At 43.9% G+C, this 17,500-nt stretch overlaps 1 pseudogene; it reads right to left on the minus strand.

Annotated features, from left to right (window-relative positions):
• Window positions 1-17,500, minus strand: part of LOC145412993 (cell adhesion molecule Dscam2-like) — a 78,811-nt pseudogene that overhangs the window by 15,184 nt on the left and 46,127 nt on the right.

Raw genomic sequence — 17,500 nt, forward strand, 5'->3', positions numbered from 1 at the left:
GCTATCATGACTGTCAGCATCCTCTCGTATATTACAGTACAGTACGTCCGGTATTAATAATAATGAGCGTTGCCGTCGTGTAGAAGAAAATGGAGAATAGAGGAGACTGGCTTAGGAAAATGTATGTATGTGGAACGAGGAGAGGATGACAGGGAGGTGGAGATCGAGGATAAGAAGGATAGCATGAAGAGGTATATAAATGAGATCGAGGGTGAAGTGAAGGGATGGGATGGAGAAAGGCATATATAACTGAGAGTGATGTAGAGAGGGGAGGACAGCTTGATGGCGGAGGATAGCTCTGTCCAAAATCAGTGTGAGGAGAGGGCAACGTTACCTTCCAGTGTGTAATGGGGCAGCCAACTTCCGGCCAGGTGTGGGAGAGTGCGTAGTATGACGCAGGTAGAATTGGACCTCCACCAGCTGGGCAGGGGTCCGGGGCGTCCAGGGGCTGTCACAGGAAGATCAGACAATTATTGCAAGCCCAAATACCCCCTGCTGTAGATCCCATTTCAGGCTACAATTAACAGCACCTAGGCTCGTATTCTGGCCGGTTAAGGAAGCTCCGTAACACCTCTTTCCATATCGATTTGTTTTTGGATACGGCTGGTTAATATCAGTTTATATGTTATTTATGCTGAGTATGGTGGTATTTGAATTATCTAAAAGACACACAAAAGGACAGTAGGGAGTGATAAGCAAAGTAAATCGCTTAGGGGACAGGCGTTAGGGAGCTTCCTTAATGGACGAGAATAAGGGCCCTAGACTTCACCTTTCCACACCTGCCCAACATTAATACCATCAATTGGCAATTATAATTTTTACCTGAAACGGGAATAATTACAGGTCATGAGAAGTTAGAATGAAGGCGTATGAGCAAGTGTGGATGGGTGTGAGTCGTGGCTGAGTGTAAGTATATATAACCTAAAGTACACTACAATGGACAGGTATTAATCTAAACCTCCATCTGTCCTTGGTGTTACATTCAGATGTTTCAGTCAGTGTGTGTCCAGTGGGGAATATGCGAGGTGTACAGGAGCCGTCATAGGAAGAGTAGGACGTGGTAAGAGTTGTCTACTTTCATAAACCTCGTGTACTTGATAGGCGTAAGTATAAACCTTCTTCCTTCATCGCTAATCTCACAGTCAGAGACTTAAATTTGTGAGCGAGTGTCCAGCGAGGAACATATCCAATCTTTACAGGCAGAGACAAAAGTTTGCCTACTAATCCACTGCTTCTGCATCACACTTAGGGCATGTCCGTCACTTTCCTTCCTGAGGTATCATATCAGAGCATCATACATGGCCAGAGAAATATATCAGACCTCTTCCAGCGTAGCAATATTAGCCAGCATAGGGATGTGAGAAACAGAGGATATTGGCCGAGGTTATGTCCCGAGAGCATTAGTAGTAGTAGTAGATGTTGTTGTTGTAGCAGCAGCAGCAATTGTAGTAGTAGTAGTAGTAGTAGTAGTTGTTGTTGTTGTTATTGTTGTTGTTGCTGTTATCCTGGACCCAGTGCACTTTAGGAAACCAGCACATCAGCCGGTCGCTCCCTATTGTCCTTTGCTGAATCTATGCTGAGGCTTTAATGAAACTGCAGTCTGCTGTGATAGTGTGGTGCATGCAGTGAGTGTATTGTGATGGTGGTGGCATTGCATTTTGGGTATACTGGAGCGGTAGTGAGCTTTGTCTTGTCATTGTATCTGTACGATGGATCTAAAAGAGAAGCTTCAGAAGGACTACGAAGAATGAGCTACTTACGGCTGCCCAGTGTGGTGGCCAGAAGGACTGGGCTGGGTGGACTGGTGCCCTGGCTGTTCCACGCGGTGAGGTAGAGGTGGTGAGGCGCTCCACACGGCAGACCTCGCACCACTGCACCTGTACCACCACTATCAACACGCTCCTCCACCCACTCACCCGCCCTTACCCGGTGGTGCACGGTATACCCTGTTGTAGACACATTATGATTGCAATGTCTGTGTTTTGGGGTGCTTCTGTCTCTAAACACACACACACACACACACACACACACACACACACACACACACACACACACTGTAATAATATATAATATATAAAGCTTTAGTTACATGTGGCATTTTTTAGGTCCTTCTCTTGCCATTAAGTCTGGTATAATATGTGGGAAACTGCCTAGTAAAGTTTCATTGCTACCTTTAAAAACGAATTGCCGGTTTTGCTCTATTTACAGAACCTGTTGCATTTTAATGCAGTAATAGTATAGGGCATTATCGACATGTAACGAAGACTCACTGTACACGTGGTGCTGGAGAGGGGGGCCTTTATGCGGTAACACTGATAGAACCGGGCGGCTCAGTTACCTGGTAATATAAACATCCTTCACTTACATCCCTGTCTCCTGAGAGGAGGATGGTGGACTGCAGGAGGATAGTTAAGCCTGCAGTCCACCGGGTTCACGTTGTGATAGTCCTGGGTCTGCAAGAACTTGACTACACGCAGGCTATCGATTTCTCCACAATATTCAGTATAAATTTTCGTTTCCTTTTCCATTTGCCTACGGGTGACTTTACACTCCCTCTTCTGCCTTTCCTTCACTCTTTCCTCTTCCTTCTGCCTATGGGTGACTACACTGAGTAACATGCCAAATGGTTTCCTGTACACCACTCTAGGTGGTAACCATGTAACCGAATTATGGGGCCTAGTGGTTTAGTGGGTTATTAAGGCCCTCCAATCGGATTGAGCCTGTGTAGGTTTATATCCAAGGGATGGTTGCGGTTTAGTGCTCACGTAATGCTACGCAGGGATGAGTGAGGCTGGTCACTCTCATCTTAAATGTCAAACTTGCCTAGCCCCGGGCTCCTACTCTCCTCATGGGGCGGCATAGGATTGGATGATGGATGGATGGTTGATAATCTTCTGTTACTGTACAGACACTAAATTAAGGTCCGTCACTCAGATTGCTTTTGCTGCTGCTGCTGTTGTTGTTGTTGTTCCTTCTTGTTATCTCCAGACCCATTTATTCAGGCTTCTCAAACTGAAGGGTTTAGATACAGCCTTCACAACCCCTTCATTGCTAGGACTCTCTCAGAAGCTGAATAAAATCGTCTTGAGGTAGCAAGGTGCCACTGAAAAAGACCTCACTGGATTGAAGGGGTTAATCTCTCGCCTCACCTTAGATCGGTGTTGCTCCTTCCCCATTTCTTACTTTGTACACAGGTAATTAACATCTCTCTCACCTAAAATGGCTGCTGTACCTGTCACGAGTCGGCGCGATTTTGTATTTGAAAAAACTCGTGACATCAACTTTGGTGGGAAACTGCGAACTCTAGTGCAATCCCAGTATTTATCACTCAGTCAACCGCCACGTATTTACCCGGTCGGGAGTGTTTTCAGAACAATTTTTCACTGTGTCATAAGTGATCGTCTTTGTGCGAGACATTAGCACTTCCACTGAGCGATTTATTATGGGCGTGTTTCACTCATTCTAGCCGTTAGCAATGCGGCTCGACACTCGCCTCTTTCTCACGATTTGAAATCAGTCAAGGTTTGAGCACTGCGGAAGCAGGTAGTGTGTGTGTGGCAGCATCCTTCCTCGCAACGACGCCTAGTTCCCTCCGCCGCCGTTGGATTCCCACCTAGTGTGATTGGTGGGAGACTCAGCGTGTACAGTGTCCTTCCTTAGCAATGACGCCCAGTCATCTGCTTAGTCCACTCTTTGACCAGTATTTCTTTTCGTTTTTCCTAGGCTTAAGAGTTTAGCTTTTGAGTGAGCGAGTGAGTGCGATCTCCTTATTTGAATTCATCTTGAGACTCATGTAACGTTAATTTATTTTATTGTAATCAATAAATTAACAGTTCTTTTCTTCAGCTTAATGTAATGTAAACTCGTGTTTTATTTTCCATATTAAGCTTATTTCACTTATAGCTCCTAGTTTGCATAAACACTTTGCTATTCATAACTGGTACTTAGGCCAGTCCTTTTGTATTAAGCTTAAAATCCGTTGTGCAACCAGGAGTTAATGCATCAGCAAGAACTTGTTATCATTAATAGCATTAGTTATTGATTGTCAGGGGTAGAGTCACTTTCTCCAGAGGCCAACAGTACTAATAAATAGTACTTGTGAGTAATTAGTCTCTGCTGTGTACTGTTGGGCAAGTTTATAAATTCTCGTCCTTAGAGAATCGGCGAAGTAAGCCGGCATAAAGTAATCATTGCTTGATTTTCATAATACAATTCATTGTCCTGTTCTTAAGTATTGTTGAATAAATATTCTTTAATAATACATACTTCCTAAAAACCCCGTGACAGTACCATTCGTTAATACACACACACACACACACACACACACACACACACACACACACAAAACCTCTCAGCTTACCTAGAATGGGCGCCCCTCCATCACCAGTGGGTGTGATGGTTAGGTTGAGGGTGTGGTGGGTGGCGTGTGCAAGTACCAGGGTGGGCGGTGGTGGTGGGGTGAGAGCAACAACTTGGTGGGTCACGCTGTCCTCCCCCACACTGTTTCGCACCCAGCATGTGTAGTTCTCAGTCTCCCTCACAGCTGCGGTATACACGATGTGGTCACTGATGCTGCTATACGCTTTTCATTTTAACCTGACCTAAAATTGCCATTCTCTCTCTCTCTCTCTCTCTCTCTCTCTTTCTCTCTCGAACTCTGAGTAGTAACGACAGATTAACACTAGAATAAGATGCTAGTCTCAAAGCAGTGTTATGGAATGAATGCGTTATACACGATGTTCTTACCGATAATACTGAACTCTTTTCACCTTAACTTGGCCTAAAACTGGTAACTCCATCATGAACTCTCAATTCTAATGACTGCTTAATACTACAATAAGATGCTAGTGACGAAGAAGAACCATGGAAAGGATACAGAGACAGGCATTATCCTATACTGCCACAGAGCTATATAAAATAAACAGCAAAAGGACGATGATTTAGGCCAGGTTAAAATATAAGATCCATAGAAACTGCTAACATTTACAAAAGCAAAACTTTACCCACTCTTACACTGCACCTAAGTCATACTTCAGTCTTGCCAGTCACTCTCTTCCCTGATGTTTTCAGGGAGAATCATCTAAGGACAGAGAATCATACCAAGGCCTGTATTCTCGTCGGTTAAGGAAGCTCCCTAGCACCTTTTCCTGGACGATTTACTTTGCGATCCCACCTTACTGTCATCCTCTCTGTTACAGAAATCCTTCCAATATCGCCATACTCTGCATAAATAACCTAAAAACCGATACTAATCAGCCATATCTACTTCGTCACCACTTGTCTCAGTCGATGGTTAAAGTGGTGGGCAAGTGTGTAGTGCAGATTAATCCCTCGACTGTGCCTGCATACGGTAGGTGAAATCAACAAGAAGTATAACTTGGAAATCTGGTCAAGAAATGGTGACTTTAGACCACTGTGCAACGTGCTGTGATTGGTTCTTGAGATGAAGGTTGATTCTGGCAGTGGGTAAGTCAATTGGCTGCTCCTTACTGTCAGTCCGTCTCAAGTCCAAGTGAAAGTGGGATGCAGTGACCCTTAAATGAACGAATTACGGCTGCCTGTACTGGGGCACTTGTATCTAGAAAGGAGTACAATGGGCCTGGCTTTTACGTTACCCACCTGTGAGATGAAGGTCCCCCCCTGGCAGTGGCTGAGTCAGTTGGCTGCTCTGTACTGTCACGCCGGTTCGTGTCCAAGTGATGGTGGGGGGCGGCGACCCCAGCCCCCGACACCCCAGGGTCACTCCAGATCCCGCACCAACCCTCCAGGTCCTGCCGCCACCCACAGCCACGGGGGAGTACCTCGACTTGGGGGAGGGCAGGGCGGTCAGCTTGAGTGAGGCGTTGCCTTCACCCGCTGCTGTTGTGGCCGTCACCCACACCTGCAATGCCAACACCTGTCCGTCATATGAAACGTGTTTGTAGAACTAGTGGCAAAATTTCAGTACTAGATCCACTCCACAATTCGGCACGTAATTATGTATGTATGACTTGAGACTGCAGTTCACCTACTATTCCAGTGGGTCTATTTCAGACTAGAATCATGTATTTATGTGTGTAAGGCCAGGGAGAGAAGTTCGCTTACTCCTAGTGCGTTTATAAACTGCTTCAGGCATGTCTGTCACTCTCCTCCCTGACGTATCATGTGTATGGAAATCGTCTATGGGCATACAAAGTGATAGGGTATACGAAGCCTCTTTCAGCATTGAAATATTTCTCACTAGAAGAAAGAAGTTTAGATGCAGTATTTGGCGAACTTTTGTCGTAGCATCATGTGTGGGCACAGAACCATACCAAGCTTCTCTCAGCTTCGGAATATAACCCAGCAGGAAAAAAAGGAAGGGTTTAAAGAGGTACAATATTAGGCAAACTTTCCCCCCATTATGTGACTGTGACAAAGTTAAGGTTAATAAAAGCAGCAGCAGTTCAGTGAAAATAAGTAAGAAAAGGAAAATATAGTAACTTCAGAGCCACGTAACATTATAGGTGATGTAACTGTAAGTTTTGTTTTATAGTTCAGTTCGTGGTAGAAATATACTCGGCCACGACTTTCACCTGTTCACACCTGTCCAGTACTCCATGACTTTAACCACCTGCAACTCCAATTCTAATCTGAAATAAACTATAGTGACAGGTGTGTTAGAGGGACGGTGAATGGGCAGGTGTTGCAGGGAGGAAGCAGTGGGTGAGTAATTCTAAGTTTTCTAAGCACGATTGCTGACCAGAGGGTACAGCATACAGGACGTCTAAATTTCAGAATAATCCAGTGACGCTGCCTTTACGTGGTTAATATTCCAAGCTGTATAGGAATGTGATGGCTACAGTGCACTGCCACCTTAAAAAACAGTTTAATACATTTGTACAGTTCACTGCAATCATGTCTCCTCAGCTTCAGAGAGATTTGTCGAGCTGAAGTGGTTAAATGTTATCTCTGTTTAACCTCTTCAGTACGAGTGGGCCTTCCTAATATAAAATCATCTAGAAGTGGCAAGAACGCACAAAAAATAGACTCCTTGATAAACACTAGGGTCGTATTCTCCCACATACGAGTATTTACCACTCTTTCCCTACCGTAACTCTGATATGAATTTACAGGATGAACCAGGGACACGGGGAAATTCTGCACCCACGTTTCCTTAACCATTCTGATAAAAGAAAATATATTAACCTACGATAATTTCCCTCTCGTACCCAAGATCCTTATTTATCTGTCAGTCTATCTATCCATCTGTTTCCTTATCTTTTTGTAGGAGGAACAAGGAGCATGAGAAGACTTTAGACCTGTCCTTCCTGGAAGTCTGAGTTACGAGAGGGAATTAGTCGTAGGTGTGAAGTGCCTTACCTGGACCCTGGATCCTTGGGTGAGGCCGCTAAGCTCTCTCCACGTCACTTCAGAGCCTCCTACGCCAACCACGTCCCTCACCGCTACCTGGAAACACACCTGGATGACTCGTACATCCGGTGGTTAAGGAAGTGCCCTAACACTTCTTCCTTACCGATTTATTTTTGGATGCAGCTTGTTAATATGGTTTTGCACCTTACTTGTACACAGTATGGTAATACTGAATCATTTACGTAACACAGAAATGGGCGGTAAGGTGTAATAAGCAAAATAAATCGCTTAGAAAGAGGTGTAACGAAGCTTTCCCTAACTGACAAAATGAGGACCCATACCTCACTTACCACCTAAACTACCACCTCATTACTACCCCACTTACAACCTCACTTACAACCTCACTTACCGCCTCATTACTACCGCACTTACCTCACTTACCACCTCGCTTACTACCTCACTTACAACCTCACTACCTCACTTACATACTTACTTACAACCTCACTTACGACCTTACTTACAACCTCATTTATCTCACTACCTCACTTACAACCTTACTTACTGTACAGCCTCACTTACCACCTCATTACCACCTCACTTACAACCTCATTTACAACCTCACTTACTACCTCACTACCTTACTTACTACCTCCACAATCTCACCTGGTCATTCTTGGCGGAGTAGAGGGTGTAGTGGAGGACGACACCTGTGGAGGGTCGAGGGGGAGACCAGGTAACCAGCAGCGTCGTTGGCCCCGTCACCACCGCCCGTATGGCTTCAGGAGGACCAGGTACTGAAGCAAAGATAGTACTCTCTGATGGGCAATATGAAGCACATCTATAAATAAAGAGAAGGAAGTGAAAAGACAAAGAAGAAATGTTCTGATGGGCCAGGCATGAAGATAAAGAAATTACTCTCTCTGATGGGCAACATGAAGTATATCTATAAATATATAAAAAAATGAAAATACACAAAAAATAATGATCCGATGGGCCAGGCATGAAGACTAAGAGATTACTCTCTCTGATGGGCAACAGGAAACGTATCTATAAATAAAAAAGGAAAATAAAAAAAAATCTGATGGGCCAGGCATGAAGATAAAGAAATTACTCTCTCTGATGGGCAACATGAAGTATATCTATAAATATATAAAAAAATGAAAAGACGCAAAAAATAATGATAGCCAGGCATGAAGACTAAGAGATTACTCTCTCTGATGGGCAACAGGAAACGTATCTACAGTATAAATAAAATGGAAAATAAAAAAAAATCTGATGGGCCAGGCACTGCAGCAAAGATATAACTCTCTCTGATGGGTAACATGAAGCACATCTATAAACTAAAAAGGAAATGAAAAGACACAGAGAAATGCGTTCGGATGGTTATGCATGTGGCGTCAGGATTCCGAGGGCCTGAATGATGAGTGCGTACGTCGCCTATATCACACTGAAGAGGAGCAAAAAATTGATGAATTAGAACGAATGGCAGCCAATCATCCATTACAAATTCTTTCTCTTAATAAGTATCAATAAAATATATGCAGATGGTCATTACTGCAAGGTAGAGTCAGGATTCCAGGGGCTGGAATGGTGAGTGAATGAGTGTGTGGCCCAGCTCACTGGACGTGCTCTTGATTAGTTCCATGTCTGGCGCTCTTTCTTTTTTTCTGTCCTTGCTTTCTGAACCCTGACTTACCCCATCCTTATGTGGGAAAAGGAGGTCGGGATGATGATGATGATGATTATAATGACTGACCGACTGACTGACTGACTGACTGAATGAATGAATGAAGGTGAGCAATACTACTATAAACAAAGAAGCCATGTTTTAATACCCCTCAAGGGGACCTAATCAAGAGCGCCTAAAAAAAAAAAGTGAATCAGGTCAGCCATAGAAATATAAATCCGAGGATGGTTGTAAGTGATGTCATTTCTACAGTGTCCATCAATCCAGTCACTACTCATGCAAAACACCTATACTCTCTCCACTTTAACTTGGTCTAAAATTGGTCAGATATCCTTACTGAATGCTGAGAGAGAGAGAGAGAGAGAGAGAGAGAGAGAGAGAGAGAGAGAGAGAGTGCCGTGGGAAGGATGTAGAGCGACGTATTGTGGTATTTAGCAAGGACTGCAATGGACGAACATTGCCGCCAATTTATGGTGAACGGACTATAGCTGTGATTTGTCTTTCCCTCCTGACTGTGGCTGGATATCATAGCAACTGGCTGAGAATTTACAAGTGGTAGTCTAAGTGCTTGTCGATTAAGAAGCTCCCTAACAACTTTTCCTAAGCAATTTATTTTGCATTTTACACCTTACTGTCTTCTTCTGTGTTATATAAATCCTTGAAACATCGCTATATTCAGCATACGTAACGTGCAAAAGGATATTAACCAGCCATATCCGAAAATAAATCGCTATGCAAGAGGTGTGAAGGAGCTTTCTTACCCGACAAGAATACGAGCTATACACAACATATAACTCTAAAAACCTTCATCAGAGAATACGAAGGGAGAGGAAGAAAGGTCGCTTAGGTAGACCAGCAACGTACACGCTTTTAATCCTTGTGGGACGTATTGTAGGCGACAGGAGGGTTCATAACATCTCTTTCTTTGTGATTTATTTTGAGTATTAGATCTTAAAATTAAATCAATGGCATAGAAGAGGAAATGGGAGTGTAAGAGGGAGTATAAATCGCCAGGGAAATGATGCTGCGATAAGCCAACCTAAAATACGACCCTGATTTTCAACATTGGACCCTAAGTTATAAAGTCGTAGGTTCGTCTGATAAATTACCAATATGCCGGGAATCGAACCCGGGACTCTCAGGTGAGAGCCAGGCAGCATACCACTACACCACGACCAGGTAAAAGTTAACTCACGTCGTCACAATCTTGTAACCAACGTCCCTCCGCCCCCACTGTGGGCATCAAGAGGATGAGTTAACCCCCTGGCACTCAGGCAAGTAGATGCTTTTAATCTATCCCAAGCACTTACGGCAAGTCAGAATGAAGAGAGAAACCTGTACTGTACACAGGAAAAATCATCTGATAAATTACCAATATGCTGGGAATCGAACCCGGGACTCTCAGGTGAGAGCCAGGCAGCATACCACTACACCACTACACCTCAACAGTGGGGGCGGAGGGACGTTGGTTACAAGATTGTGACAACGTTAGTTAACTTTTACCTGGTCGTGGTGTAGTGGTATACTGCCTGGCTCTCACCTGAGAGTCCCGGGTTCGATTCCCGGCATATTGGTAATTTATCAGATGATTTTTCCTGTGTACAGTACAGGTTTCTCTCTTCGTAGGTTCGATCCCTTAGTAGCTACCTAACACATATTCCTGAGTGATTTATTTTGCTTATCACACCTTACTGTCTATTCTTTTGCTCGTCTTTGGTTCAGAGTATGATGATATTAAACAGACATAAAATCAATGAATAAAATAAAATAGAATGAAGGTATGATCACCAAAAATAAATCGCTAACGAACAAACCCTACGAGGTCTCCCATGCAATACAGAATAGAGGCTCGATCTCTACCATCATCCTCGGTGCGACAGAAGACCGGGTAGTTTGGGGCGCTGTATCCGACGTCGTTGAAGGCCGTGACGGTGACGCTGACGTTGGCTGAGGGCGGCAGGGTGTCTAAGTTCTTCTCCAGGTTGGTCGTGTTCACCTGCCACGCCCTACCTGGTGACCGGAAGGCGCAGGTGTGAGTAGGCAGGGGTGGTGGTGTGTGTGTGATGTGTTAGGGCTGGGGTTATCGTGTGTGTGTGTGTGTGTGTGTGTCTTTGAGTGATTTATTGCAAATGGAGAAACACCAGTTATCAAGATTGAATAAAGATGTGCTGGTGAATTGCAATTTCTCGTCAAAAAACGAGTTAGAGGAATCAAATCGTCAGTTACAGCAGAAATTATATATCACGAGAGAACTGGCAGATCTCAAGAGTAAAATAACATCACCAGAGAGTGTTTTCAATAAAAAATTGTCACGTATGCAAGAGCAAATTGATAAGCAAGCTGAGATCATTGCCAGCCAGCAGAGCTTCCTGGAGTCCATCGACAGGAGAGAAAGGGAAACAAGGCTGGTCGTCCTGGGTGTCCCTGATGAGGGCGAGAGCTTAGCTGGAGAAACGACAGACGAGGGGAAACTTAGCAAGATCTGGAGTGAACTGGGCGAACCCCTGAACATCGAGTCCTGTCGGAGGTTGGGACGAGGTGAACCAGGGGGACGTAAGAGGCCCATCCTGGTGACCTTGGCTTCGAAGCAGGTGCGGGATAAAATTCTTGGGAAGACCAGGAGGCTAAAGGAGACTGGCGCGCCGTCTGACCGTGTGTTTGTAAAGAAAGACGTACATCCTTCTGTACGGAACGAATGGAAGCGTCTGCGGGATGTTGAGGCGGCAGAGAGGACTAAACCAGAGAACGTCGGCTGCACGATCAGGCTGGACACGAAGGAGAGGAAACTTTATCGTGACGAGGTGGTCATCGACAGCTGGCGGCCGACTCCTTTCCAGGTGAACCAGAAAGAAGACGTTGCAATCATGTCGTGGAACATCAATGGGGTTCGTACAAAGTTAGAAAAGCCCAATGTACTGTACTGGCATTGTTAATGAATTACGATGTGATAGGGTTGAATGAAGTGAAAACTAGTGATCGTATCTCTCTACCTGGCTATGTTTGTTATAGAGACACTGTGAGGTCAGACGGACATAGAGGGGGCACAGTGGTACTGGTAAAGCGTTGTTTACAGTCATCTGTGATGGGTGTAGACTGTAAAATGAAAGACCAAGTTTGGCTCAGATTGTCCCTATTGAGCACTGTGCTCTTGGGGTTTGTGTATATACCCCCTACAGATTCGCAGTACTTTAATCCTAACAGTTTCAGTTATATACAAGAGAAAATCATATGTGGAAAAGAGGAAAATTGTAATGTTCTACTAATGGGAGACCTGACCACACGTTTTGGTACTGGTGTTCAAAGTATTTTAGTGAATTTACTTGTCTCTGGATCTGATTATTTCACCTACCCCGAGATTCCTGAGCAAATTAATTTGCCTAATGAGAATGCAAATACTATGACTACTGTGTGTGTAGAACAAAATATAGTGGTGGTAAATAACTTGAAATATGGTGAAAAACATTATAAGAGCAATCTGACGTATAGGAAACATAATGAATGGATTTCCGAAGTAGATGTGTGTATTGCTTCTACCAAAATTTTAAATTGCATTCAAAGTTTCACTGTGAATAATGGTCTTGATCTTCCATCGGATCACGCCCCCATAGCAGTTGCTCTGTCCCCCCCTGTGGTGGATAGGGTGTGTCTTGGTGTGCGGGCGGGTTTGCTTGGTGATTATGCAGTTTTGTATTCAGGTTGTAAGAAGAAGAAATCTCGGTTTAAACGTCCTATAAAGTTTTGTGATGTTCACATCGAAAACTTTATTGGGGACCTTTCTCGATTCGATATTCCCCAGTTTGATCCTGACATTGATACTCATGTGAGCCAAATGGCCGATATTTTGTACAGGTGTGCTAGTGCCAGTCGGTGTGCTCAGGTGACTGTGCCAGAGGATGTCACAGTGAGCAGGTGGGAGAGACTCTTAAATGATATGGATGACAGGCGTATGTGGAAAGCTATAGACTGGCGTGGGGAGTATAGAGATGATAGTGATGATTCTGACGGTAATAAAAAACCCACAAATGAGGATTTCAAAGTCTTTTTTGAGGAGGTATATAACCCACATGATGCTGAACCTATAGTACCTACTGAGTTTGATACAAATGTAACCAAACCAGTTCTTGATGATGACATAGAATTTGATGAGGTTGTGAGAGAAATACATAGATTAAAGCAAGATAAAGCGTGTGGGCCTGATGGGATAAGCCCAGGAATTATAAAGTTTTTACCAGACCAGTGGATACACTTTATATTAGCGTTGTTTAATTCAGTCTTTTCCTCTGGCTCTTATCCCACATCCTGGCAGTTGGCCCGTATGGTCACGATATTTAAGAAAGGTAACAGATCATTACCCAAGAATTACCGTGGCATAAATATAATAAATTGTTTGGCAAAGCTGTATGACATGGTGCTATCAACTCGGTTAAGTATGTGGTTTGTTCCGTATCGGGAGCAGGCAGGGAGTCAGGAGAGCCGGGGCTGCACTGAACATGGTGTGACAAACTGTTAATTGATTTGTCCCACAGGAGAAAGCATAAATTATTTGTTTGCTTTGTCGATTTTACAATGGCATACGACCGGGTCCCTCGCGCCAAACTGTTTCGCATGTTACGTGAGTTGGGGTGCGGGTCGCGAATGTTAGCGGCGCTGGTGGCGATATACGGGGTTACTTTGAGCATTATTGGGACAGCCATTGTAACATCCAGGATCGGCGTCAGACAGGGGTCCCCAACATCTTGTTTATTGTTTATCATTTTTGTAAACAGCATGATTAAGTTGATAAAGTCCAATTGTGGGCCAGATGGTTTTTTACAGTGGCTTCATCTCCTTGTCCTTATGGACGATACTGTTCTTCTCTCGACAACGCGACGCGGGATGGAACATAAACTTACATTTCTGAATCAGTTCTGTGTAAATAATGGCATGGTTGTGAATAATATTAAGACCAAGTTCTTTGCAATCCATGCGTCAGTGGGCGATCGTGAGCCATTCTGCGTTGGTGATATGGTCGTGCAGTGGTGTGACAGGTATGTGTATCTGGGCAGCCTGTTCACAAGAGACGGGACCCTGTCGTCCGCCATTACCGCCCACGCACAAGCAAAAATGTGCCACATTCTGAAATTTGTGTCATTTCTGGAAAAGAATATAGACTTACCATTTTATGTTAAAAAGAAAATGTTTGAAGCAGCCTTAATGTCAACCATCCTATATGGCTGTGAGTCCTGGTTCAATGGGAACTTGAGGCCAATGGAAAAATTGTATAACTGGGTTATTAAACAGCTGCTGGGAGCTCGTATGACGGCGTGCACGGCCGTTTGTTACGTGGAACTCGGGTGCCCGCCACTGAAATCTTTAGTACTAGCAAGGCAGAGGAAGCTTTTCCAGCGACTGTGGGGGGAGAGGCGCGGTATGCCTGATGATCCGTGGGTGCACGCCGTCAGGCTGACCATGGCGGCTAACACACCAACAAGTAAACACATTAAGAGTTTAATTAATAATTCTGTTGATGATGTTAAAGTCGGCATTGAATCTTTAAAGCAATCAATTTCTAACTCTACATCTTCTAGAAGCCTAATTTATAATGTGCTGAACCCTACCTTAACAGTTCACGAGATCTATAAATGTCGTGGTAAAACTAGTGAGGTACACAGAATGGCATTTAGTCGGCTGCGGGTAATCAGTCACAATCTGGCTATTGAGACGGGCCGTTGGAATCGGCGTGGACGGGGACGTCTCCCGGTAGCAGAGCGGTTCTGTCCATGTGGTGCTGTGCAAACAGAGTTGCATGTACTGGAGGTGTGTCCACTGACTCAGCACATACGTACAAGACATAACTTTACTTCCTGGAGTCAAATCATTGGTGACGATGCTCAGTTTCCTATTGAGGAGATAGTGTATAAGGTCCTTTCCTGTTTTGGCTAGTGTGTACCATAATGTTTATCATAACCTATGTTATTTAAAGTGTATTTAATTCATTTTGTATGCTCTTATTCTAACCATGATATATCATTGGTCAAATTGTAATTAAGTTACTAATCAGAAGTGTAATGATTTCCATCTTTCATTAAGGCTATATAGATTCACTGATCAACCCTTTAATACTTCGCTTGTTTTGTGGACCATAATTGTTTGCTAATATCTGATGTACTGTTTATCATGTTAAGGTTTATTGTTGCTTGAAATCCTGTATGTGTAACTGGATATTGTGGTCAATAAATACTTACTTACTTACTTACTGTGTGTGTGTGTGTGTGTGTGTGTGTGTGTGTGTGGTTAGGGCAGGGGTGGTGAGAGGCCCTATGGTTCTGTGTGTGTGTGATGTGTTGTGTTAGGGCTGGGGTTATCTTGTGTGTGTGTGTGTGTGTGTGTGTGTGTGTGTGTGTGTGTGTGTGTGTCTAGATGGATAGATAGAGAGATAGCCAGATAGACAGACAGGCTAATATACACAGATAAATAGACAGACAGACACAGATTAATGATTAGTTTGATAAATAAATACAGAGTGATGGGGAGAGAGAGAGAGAGAGAGAGAGAGAGAGAGAGAGACAGACAGACAGACAGACAGAGACGGGGGGGGGGGAATGGAGGCCAAGGACGAGATGGAGGGTTTGAGTGGAGACGTGTACGAGTGACGATGGTGTGAGCTGGAGGGAAGGCAGCCTGATGACTGAGGACAAGATGACATGTAGGGGCCTTGCTTGTGGCCACCCCCTTCGGGATAAAGGCGTCTGACTACAGATAGCTAGATAGATAAATACATAAATAAATGGATAGATAGATAGATAAAAAATACATGGATAGATAGACAGATAGATATAGATATATACAGATAGATAGATGTATAGACAGACAGATGGACAGACATATAGACAGATATAGATAGAAAGATATAGATAGATACCTAGATAGTTATAAGTAATGTATATACATGCATACATGCTGACAGACAGAAAGACAGACAAATAGATAGATAGGTAGACAGGCAGACAGACAGGCAGACAAAGAAAGAAACGGACAGGCAGACAGAAAGCCCACCACTTACTGCTGGCATGGGCGTGGGCGTAGGAGGTGGGCGTGGCTGTGATGGTATATCCGGCCACCGCAGCGTGGGCGCAGGTGGTGGGCGGGGGCGACCACCACACCCGCACCCCACCACGCCCAGACCCGCGGCACGACACTCCGGCAGGTGGACACGACGGGGCTAAAGGACCGGGGAAACATTACAATATTTTCCATTTCCATCTTAAATCCAATTACGATTTTTGCTACAGTTCTTCCACATTAACTTGATCCAGATTCTCCTCCTTTAGCTTATTTCTCTCTCTCTCTATCTATCTATAGCCAGAAGCCATAATTCCGTAAACGGTGGCCGTTTGACTCTGAATTAGTTGTTTTACGGGGAGAGGCACTAACCCTCCACCAACCTACTTGTTGACAAGTAGGGAACACGTATGGGTTCAGTGGCATAAAAAGACATTGCTACGGCTCTACACCCTTCCCATTACACTACTTCGTGACTAACATAATAATTTAGTGTTAATAAACGACACTGATAAGGCTCTACACCCTTCCCATTACACTTCTTCGTGACTAACTTGACAATCTAGTGTTAATCTATTAGAACTTTGCATTCAGGATGGAAAGATGGCAATTTTAGGTCAAGTATAGTGAAAAGAGTATTGACATTACTAAGAACGTCAAGGAGGTAAATAATGTAGATTAGTAGGTAAATGGGGATTTCTAGCCAATCTCTCTAATTTCCACAGTTGATTGTTTGCATCTCGAAATGAACGGACGTTGAATCTGGCTCCCTGTTAATTTGTTTTTATTTGTGGAGGGAACAATCTTACGGGTTCTGGCTTTTGGTTCCGTCTTCCTTGCATTAAGAAAAAAATCATAACTAAAAGAATGCCGAGTATAGTAAGCCTGACTGGAGGGCGGGCCTGGAGCTCTTCGTTTTCCATGGTACTCGTGCTAACAGCTCTCTTGCCCTTTACCTGTAGTGAGTGTCCATGAGCTAAACCAAGGCCCTCGTAAGCTGGCATAAAATACAAAACTCTCTCTTCTTTGTACAAAATATTATTTCTCCCTCCTTGTACAAAATGCTAAGAGTGACAGGCTTTAACATTCAGGTGTCCAGGTTTCTCTTCAGTATTTTGTGCAGTTTGGCCTGAAAAACTACACTCCTTTTACTCTATCTTGGCCCAAAATTGCCATCCCTCCAACGTGAATGCTGAGTTGTAAGAAAAGATTGACACTGGATTTTTATATCAGTCACAAAGCAGTGCCATGGAAAGTGTGAAGAGCGGTAAAACTATTTCTGCCACAGAACTACGTGAAATAAGCTGTACAAGGACGAAAATCTTGGCCAAGTTATAGGATTAAGTGTTCGGTCGCTCTCCAACCTCATCCTTAAGTGGAACCAGAATAGAGGAGGTAAGGTGTCTTTGGTTAGAGTGAGCTATTCTAAGTGGCTCTGGG

Source organism: Coenobita brevimanus, chromosome 12 (genome assembly GCF_032717465.1).
Source record: "Coenobita brevimanus isolate Jiangsu-jjx chromosome 12, ASM3271746v2, whole genome shotgun sequence".
Lineage (NCBI taxonomy): Eukaryota > Metazoa > Arthropoda > Malacostraca > Decapoda > Coenobitidae > Coenobita > Coenobita brevimanus.